This window comes from Rhamphochromis longiceps, linkage group LG16, assembly GCF_057381845.1.
Source record: "Rhamphochromis longiceps isolate RC_006_pf linkage group LG16, R_longiceps_female_GT1.1, whole genome shotgun sequence".
NCBI lineage: Eukaryota > Metazoa > Chordata > Actinopteri > Cichliformes > Cichlidae > Rhamphochromis > Rhamphochromis longiceps.
In genome coordinates, this window is record NC_140572.1 from 30,662,635 (window position 1) to 30,672,088 (window position 9,454).

At 40.6% G+C, this 9,454-nt stretch overlaps 1 long non-coding RNA gene across 1 annotated transcript in view; it reads left to right on the forward strand.

The window, feature by feature from the left end:
* Positions 1-7,069, forward strand: part of LOC146651423 (uncharacterized) — a 54,901-nt gene extending 47,832 nt beyond the window's left edge. The window contains exon 3 of the long non-coding RNA XR_014908036.1: positions 5,760-7,069. This is a non-coding gene — a long non-coding RNA (uncharacterized LOC146651423). The remainder of the gene's footprint in view (positions 1-5,759) is intronic.
* Positions 7,070-9,454: the final 2,385 nt, after the last annotated feature.

The following is a 9,454-nucleotide window of genomic DNA, read 5'->3' on the forward strand; positions in this document are numbered from 1 at the left end:
AAAGCGCTTTACAATGCCACTATTCATTCACTCTCACATTCACACACTGGTGGAGGCAGCTACGGTTGTAGCCACAGCTGCCCTGGGGCAGACTGACAGAAGCCAGGCTGCCATATTGCGCCATCGGCCCCTCTGGCCAACACCAGTAGGCGGTAGGGTAGATTTATTATATTACACTATATTATCCAATATTATATTACATTATATTATAATATGTTATATTTTATCCTCTGTCACATTAGAGCCACGACAGGACCCACTAGAACATGGGAACAGGTAAAAGTGAAATATAAGAATATTCTACAGAATGGTAATATTTATCACTTATATTGCTTTTAGTCTCTTGGAAAGAGACCCTGGAATAATCTGTTTGTTTATAACAGCAACCAAGAAAAGGGCAGAGCAACAAAAGACAGGTGGTGGTCCTGCACCCCCTCGTCAACAAGTTGGTTAAGTAAATAATACCCTCACGGGAAAATCGATATCTCTCAATGAGCACACTGTCGCGCTGAGCTAAAGGATCCTGTCTGTCCCGCAATATACGCTGAATTCTGAGGACTCTCCTTATCAATCTTGCACCTTCCGCAATGGGTGGCTCGCGTATACGGACAGGACATGGCTGCGACAGACTTCCCAAATCCACCTTCGCTTTTATAGCCGTGGTCTCTCATCTTGATTACACGAAGTAATTTACAATTGCTACTCTGAAATATGAATTAAATCTGTAATAATCACATACATGTAATAGAATGTTAATAGTACATTTCCCTTTTTTAGGAAATGACCTGTGTGAAATCAATAAATGGATCAGGTGCTGCATTGTCTTTAGTTACATTGATGTTATTTATTTATGGTGAAACAGTGGTGGAATATCGCTGTTGCTTTCGTATGAATGACGCGGGCATACCTGCGTGGCCGCGATCTAATCCTGTTTACATAAAGTAAACCTGCTCCCCAGCAGGTTTACGCTTACGGCTCTGTTGCTATGACAGCAAGTCCCGGATGGGCTTCGGGGAACCGAACGATCCAGGATCACGCGAAATCGTCAACAATCTAATCCAGCTAACTTACTTAGCGAGGTACGAAGAACAGGCCCCTGGAGTTCAATCCTGATAAACAAACAAGTAAGCAAAAGGGGGCAAATCACAGTTAAGCCCAGTAAAGACGGATGCGTTTGGAATAACCCCAGGCGGCAAGTGAACTAAAGAGATCCTGACCCAACACTAGGGTCTCTGGGTTTACCAAAGTCCAAGGTCTTGGCTTATATGGGTATCCACCCAGATGCTCCAAATGTTGCTGCTGCTATTCTGGCCAGGATTTGAAAGTAGGAAAGAAACTTCACCTCAAAAATAATCAAATATTTGCAGTGAAGTATTTTATTGTTCTTCCATTTTTTTTGTTCCATCCCATTTGATCCAGCTCTTACTTGACTCCGCTTCCAGCATGTTGTAGGGTTTAAGGAAAACCTCAGTAATGCAGTGCCTTTGTCTGGTCTTATGCTGCCTTGTCCTTCTTTTGAAATCTTTTTTTTATTCTTAAGGCTCCCCCCCTCCTCACAGAGAAATCCACAGGGGTTTTTAACCATCCCACCTGCAGAGAGAATAATATCCTAAATCCATATTAGTGCTCTTTCCCAAAAGCTTTGGTCAACAGATGGTTTACCCAAATCCCCTGGACCTCCCATCCAAAGCCCCCCAGCCCCATTTGACTCTGAGCTTGGACATGTGTTGACAGGGTCCCTATTATATTAAAATAATGACTCCGGGAGTCCCTGTCATATGCAATTTATGGCTTTATTTGTTTCTAAAGCCCTCTACAGTACATATCTAAAATAAGTTCTCCATACTTCATGTAAATAATAATTATACATAAACACACAATCGGAATGCAGCAGTCTGAAAAAACAAAACTGAGGAAGTGTGACTATTCATGATGCCATAAAAAGAAGCCTTTTCATCAGGTATGCTGCTGAATTTCCTGCAATCAACATGTTTTGATTCACACTTCACTGCTGATTTTTCTCAGCTGGCTATGAGATAAGCAGTGAGGATTGCTGTGCCAGAACCAATTAGGGCTAACCCGGCGCTGTTCAGGAAGTGTCCCTGCTGCTGGCTTTTGCCGTGCTCGGTCATTAAGCCCAACAGGAGTGGCTGGTTAATTGTAATCCTTCTGTGCTGGAACAACAGCCACACTGCCGTGAACCCAGTTGAGTCCCCCCTCCCATCAGAAAACAAGTTAGTTCAAGCTGCTTGTCATGTGTCAAATGGCTTTGCCGCTTGTTGTCCCAGGAAACAGCGGCGACCAATCAGGAGTCATCTCTAAGAAAGAATGACTGATAATATTAATCCTACATAAAAGAGAAATTTCAGAAATGTCAGCTGATTTTTTTTTTGTCCATTTTGCCAACATTTGCAGGGGTTTCCCTCTAACAGCGATTAATGGTTAAATATCATACAGGAAATAAGACAAATTCTCTAAAAAAAACTTATCAAAATGTAAAGTTACTACAGGGAAAAGGAGAGAAATCAGAGAAGTCAGTGAACCAATGAAATTGAATTTTGTTTTAATTACATCATACAATCCCAACAACAGTCACCTCAAGGTGCGTTACTGTATTTTAAAAGGTAAAGACCCTACAATAATACATCGATAAGGAACTTTTCAAAGACCCATCTGAGACGCATGGTAAAGAGGAGCGGCATCCATAGTCTAAACACTACACAACAAATAAAGAAAAGATGGGAGAGATGGCAGATACCAGTTATCCAGTTCAGTGGAGAAGCACAAAAGCATGGACAATGTTTTTGTGGGAAAACATTGCTCAGTTCTCTATTACCCCTCACATGAAAGCATGCCATGATAATGGTAAACCTTTATGCTGGAGGAGCATAGCTCTCAATCTGCCATCTTACTCTCTGGGTATGTGAACACTTTCAGAATAAATAATATATAATGGATCCTTTATTTCTCCAGCTAAAAGTCTCACTGAAATAAAAAAAACAAACCCTGCTTTTCAAGAGTGGTCTGGGCATGAAGGCAACATTACTGGAGAGAGCTTCATCAGGCTCTGCCTATGGTCCTCAACACAAGCATACCAATACAAGGCCTTTTTTTGGATGAATAGAAAAGTAGAAAAAGTAGAAAAAGGTTGTCACTGAAAGATGGCTAACTAACTAAACAGATGTGCCAAAGGACACCTGGGGGGAGAGGCTGATTTCTCTTTAAATATGACCTTAAACTCAAACCCACAACTTTCTCAAGGTTAGAGGTAGGATTAGTGTTGAGTTTTGTGCTAAATAAGCACATATAGGAAAATGTGAAGATGTTACATTTTAAATTAAGTCATGCATTTATTTTAGCAGCACAGATTTATTGTCAGATGTTTTTCTTCCTTTTTCTTCCTTCTCAAAGTGTTGAGAAAAAATGAGTATTCCAGATCTGAATGAGTTAAAATAAGTGATTGAAGGTGATCTACTAATTAATTATTTAGTTGTTTTTTTTCTTTACGTGTGTCATCATCTCCTTATTGTGAACTCCTTGTTTCTAAAATATCCAAATATGCACGGCCAAATTAGTACAGATTAACTTTACCTAGTATATTTTCAAAATAAGAAAAGTTGCTTGTACCTTCTCTTATTTTTTCTCTCTCGTGCTTTGCACACCTGTGAACTGTAATACTGACAATTTTTTTCTTTAAAAGATTATGCAACACTGCCTTCAAGATGGCCATCTTTTCTCCTGCAGTGCTTACCTACAGTATCGAGTGCAGCTGAAAGGAATGTCGTCTTGGTTTACGGTCTTTCTGCCTTTCTGTGAGGTCCCATTTGTGCATCGTAGGGAGGAATGTGAAGAATGTCAAGTCTGCAGTACAGAAACCTTACAGGGAACACATGACTGAGAATGACTGACGCTCTGACTGAAATCAGTATAAAATATTGTTGGTGATTCTGAGCCTAGATGGAGGCCGTACATTCGACAGAAATGACTACATTTGGAAAACGACATCATCTCTTGTGTTACTTTCCCAAAGCAGTCCAATCCAGCTGATGTTCCACGGACAGTGACTAAAGTTCCTTGAGTCACTTTTATTTTACTGCCTGCGTTGACTCTCATATTGTCAGATAGTTTAGAAATGTTAGGTATGTAGGATATTTTCACTCTAGCTATACTCATTCACTGCTCCCTATTTAATGAGTTAATTGGTAGAAATCCTCCTCTGAGCAGGCTATGGTTACAGTAAATCACCCAATTTACTTTCAATAAAATCACCCAATCAACTCCAGGAACTCTGTCGTTAGGAGTGTTCATGGCTTCCTCCAACTTTAGTGTCATGGTTGTGAATGTTCTCCTTGCATGTGTCTCTTCTAGTCAAGTCAAGTTTATTTATAGAGCACATTTAAAAACAACCAAGGCTGACCAAAGTGCTGTACAGTAAATACAGATAAAAATACAATAGAACACAATTTCATAAAAACACCTCGCTGATCAAATAAAAAATAAATAAACAAATAAATTAAACCTTTCTAAAAGCCAATGAAAAGAGGTGAGTTTTAAGAGCAGTTTTAAAAGTTTCTAGGCTTTTGGAGAATCTGACGTGAGGAGGTAAACTGTTCCACAGTCAGGGTGCAGCCACAGCAAACGCCCTCTCTCCCTTTGTCTTTAATTTATACCTGGGAACATCTAAAAGCATCAGATCGGCTGATTATTCGGCTATTCATTTTTTAAAAACAAAAGCCTTTTTAGCACCATTTCAAGCACATTTTTCTGAGTGGCTTTGAAGCGTGCCGCATTATGTGCTGTAATTTGTTCCTGGATAACTTGTATACATGTGCACTGCAATAATTGTATAAGAGCAATTGTATATCTACTGTACCACAAAGAGTGTCTGGTTACACTGCTGGTGTATTCTATACTATATCTCTATGAGCATGCACAATGCAGTGTGTATCCTATGTTATGGTGTGTGTGAACTTGATCCGTTTGATCTCTGACCAGAGATGTTAACACGGCATGGGAGTGTGACACTCCTAGTGTACCCGTCAGCATGGAGTGTCAGGTCACGTGGCCTGTGCGTCCAGAACTAGCACGCAATCCTGTGTCAGCTGCTGTCAAGGTGCTGCAGGTGCTTTCTGCACTGGCTTTCCCACACTGAAGGGCACTGGGGGGCATGGACACCTTAGCTGCCTATTCAACCAACACACTGCCTCGGACGGGCAAGTGGGGCTGGGCTCCTCCCCTCTCAATAGCACGGGGCCGCTCCTCTCTCCTTAGTCCAACAATGGCCGCTGCTATCACTGCCCAGCAATACAAACCAGGGCGGGGACCCGCCAAGTGCTCATAAAAGACTCTGTCACTTTGACACAGGCAATCAGAGAGCTTGCCTTTATGGAAACCATGGAAAGAAAAATAGGGCTTTCTCTCAATCTCCCTCTCTTTCCTGCTCACTTTCCAATTCAGAATTCCTCCCTGTCCTTTTGTCTCGGGGCTCACCTGTGCCTGATGTGACATGTTGAGTATATCAGTCCGGTTGTGCATGCTCTCTGGCCTGTGTCTGACCTCTACCACAAAGCAGACGTTCAGGCAGGAAGATTCTGCCCTTATCCAGCTGTTTTCAGTGCATCATCACTTTCCCTTTCACACGCTGTCAAAATCATTTCATTCACAATTTCAGCATTGCTGTGATTGTCCACTGATCTTTGACCCTGTTCTTGGACCTGGTTCTTTAAATATCAACATGAATTTTTCTCTCTGTCTTTCAGACCCTCACATTGTCCCTCTGGATGTCCACAGCGTGTTGAAGTTTCTATCACATATCCACTAGCTCTGCTCCAACATGGGGAATGACTCCGGGAGTCCTGTCCTCCCTGTTATTTTCATTTGGGTGATTGCTGAGCATGTAGATTAATCGCATGAAGCACTGAACACTTCTCCTTCACCCCTTCTTCTTATTCTCTAATCTGCTAATCTGTTAATCTGCCACTTTTACATGCCATTAAAGTTTGTCTTCTCTCTGTTATAGTTCTTTTGTTTTAGTCTCCCTATACTCTCCTTTTTTCTCTTCTCTTTTACCTCACCGCACATTCAACCACAGCAGACTGCTGCCCCTCCTTGTGCCTGCTTCTTTTGGAGATTTCTTCTTGTTAAAAGGGAGTTTTTTTTCCACACCACTGCAAATGCTTCTCATAGGTTTGATAAAGTGTCTGAAGACGTTGTGAATTGTCTCTATATAAAAAAATTGTATGTAATCTGTGATCAACACTTTGTTCTTTCTTATTGCTTCAGTAAAATTTTGATAGAAACATTTTGCTAGAAAAATAATGTTTAAAATGTTTTAGTATTTTTTCCCTGCAAGTTATATTTTTGCTCTGCATGCTCACCTCTTTACAGCTTCATTAATGGCTCACTCTCTAGTGTTGACCATAAATAACATGGACGTAGCCACAGTGAGGTCACCCATTGGTTATGAAGCCTTGAGCTGAGCATTTTCACTGTCACCTTCTTGGTGTTTTTTAAGCTGGATGTGACGTGTCAGTGGTTACTGTCAAACTGTGAAACTGAGCAAACCACAAGCCCTAGATGATTCTCCTTCTGAGCCTAACGATTAGCATGTCAAGTTTTTATTATGAACTGAAAGTGGTGAATGAGCCAGTGAAGTCAACAGTGCTTACTGAGGTCACAAAGCAAGGGAGCTGAGAGCCAATTTCAAATAGATGTCTATACAACAGGAAGTGTTTTTTTTTGTAGTCAGAGGAGCCGCCCCCTGCTGACCTTTAGAGAGAATGGAGGTATTCTGGTTTGGCTTCTCTTTTTAAATCAGCAAGCTGCTCCCATCTTTTATACAGTTTGTGGTGCTGGTATGATCAGCATCTCTGGCTCCTCCCACCATTCATAACAGTTTCACATTACACAAGTTGTCAGTTAGTAAGTACACCTACTGACTTTTACTACAACGTGTCTTTCTTTACTGAAGTTACTTAGTTTCTTTTTAATTCAAGTCCAAAGTAATAGAAATAGGAAGATCTATTATGTGAAAGTATACATGCCACACCATAAAATGCTCTGTTAAAATGCTGTCTATGTATAATTGCTCATTACATTTGTTTAAAAATCATTATGATGTTGATTTTTTGTAAATTAAACAAATATGAAAAATCACTTTAAGGTGGCACTGGTTGTTTCAGCTGTACTTGTCTCATGCCTTCTAACACATGTTCATTTTCCTTATATAAGTCTTAAGTATTAAATTGACTCTAATAGCTGTGTTGAAATAGGCTGGAGTTGATGTTCTTTCTGCATACCCCCCCCAAAAAAAGGCTCCCTTTCTACTATTTCAAAATTTAATTCCCTGTAACTTGCTTCAGGCTCATTAAAATCATCATATTCTTTACTGTGTGGCTGTAGGAGCTCGATCCAGCCCTGGAATTATAATTAAATACTCACAAACATGCCTTCATGGAGTGCCGCCTTTTCCACTTTGAGTGATTTATCTTGTTGTACTTCAGAGCACACTTTTACTGTCAGGAATGTACAAGACGTTTTTGGCATTCACAGTCAAAACATTTTTTTTTTTTGCATCGAAATCATCATTATTCTGCCTGACATATTTGGTATCGTTGGAAGCTTTGGGATCAGCACAGAGCTGCATGTTATTTACTGACATTTAAAGTGAGCTGTGAAATAGTTATATAATGTACGTGCAACAACACGCAGGAAGCCCCTAAGCGCCTGAAACAAGGTGGAAGCAGAACCTCAGTAAATAGATTTCAGATATTCTTTTTAAAAACTGTTTAGAAATCTATAGTATTAGGAATGCAGCTGGGATAAATAAGGCTCTGGCAAATTGTTGCACCGGTCGAGTGTCTAAGTCACTGTGTGGAGATAACAGAGATGTCTTGAGTGCACGTGATGGATGTTTTTGATCGTTATTGCAGCTGCATATCGAGTGGAGATTGAGTATATCTTTATCTATTGATAGGATTTATTTACTGATTGGAGTTGCAGTGAAGTAAATAAGAGAATGACTGCATGAAGTTGTTCGAATTCAGTTTGGCTGCTGATAAAGTGTGATACAGGCTGCTTCTTGCTTCAGCGCCTTCACACTGTAATGGCAATACAAGTCTGTTTCACATTTTACTATTAGGGATATGAAAAACTGCTTAGTTACTAACAAATGAGTGAGAATCTGGAATGATATTTCCGCTCATTGCTTGGATCAGAATGTAGAAACTAAAGTAAAGCATTAGACTGATCTATGGGTAGTTATGAGCCCTCACTGGTTCTGTATAATAGCCTCCATATAATCCTGCATATAGAGGTTCATTTGTGCACTTGATTCATGGAGGTCATGTGGTTTTTGGGAATAAATCCAATGCTGAGTGGTCTTTCTTTTGAATTGTAGTTGTCCCTTTATCAGCTAACATTCCAAGCTAACCACTGGCAGATTTGTGGAGCTGACTCACAATTAGCAAAACCAAGTCTCTATGGAAAATACTACCTGCCAAATCTTGTGTGTAAAGTCAAAAAGTATTGATTTCAGCATAATATTGTCTATAGGACATCATACTGAACATATATATATATTAGGGGTGCAACGATATTCGTATCGATATTGAACCGTTCGATACAGTGCTTTCGGTTTGGTACGCATATGTATCGAACAATACAACATTTGTAATTTATTTTATCAATTTTCCTTCTGACGATGCTGTCTGTGTTGAGCGCTCAGTGAATCTGTGTTCGACTACTCCGCCTAGGTTGCACTGTCGAGCGCAGATCCACTGAGCGCTCAACACAGACAGCATAGTCAGAAGGAAGAGCGCAGGGCAAGCTAGCGAGACAGAAGTTAAGCTCTCCTTGCAACAGGCAAATTGAACGTCATTCAGATCTGGCGTTTGGAATTATTTTGGTTTTCATGTGACGTATGACCCTGAAGGTAAGCGAGTCATGGACTAAAGTAAAACAGTATGTTGAATGTGCCATGCAATGCTCAATTACATTGGTGTGAACTAGTGTGTTAGCGCAGTTAGCTCGTTAACGTGTTGGCCGTCTAGCCCCATGCACGGAGTGATCGGCGGTAGCTCGTTAACGGAGATTTGCCGTGTTGTGGCGTTAAGGTCATTTCAACGAGATTAACCTGAAAGCACTAGTGGGAACACAACGAATATGACTGCACATTTACGCAGACATCATCGTAGTGCAAAGACAAGTGGAAGCAGACAAAAAAAAGCAAGCATGCTACTAACTTTAGCCGAGTCATTTAGACAGCTGTTAGCACATGATTCTCCTTATGCTGCTGAGAATATAGCCCAGAAGAAGCGGATAGTATAGCTTTTATTTTGGAAAGAGACATTTCTCTGTAATAAACTCTCTTTTCCAAAGATGAGTGATTCCTCAATCAGATACAGGGCTTGCAATATCGCTAGCCCGACGTCCCGGAGCTAGCGATTTTTTCAGT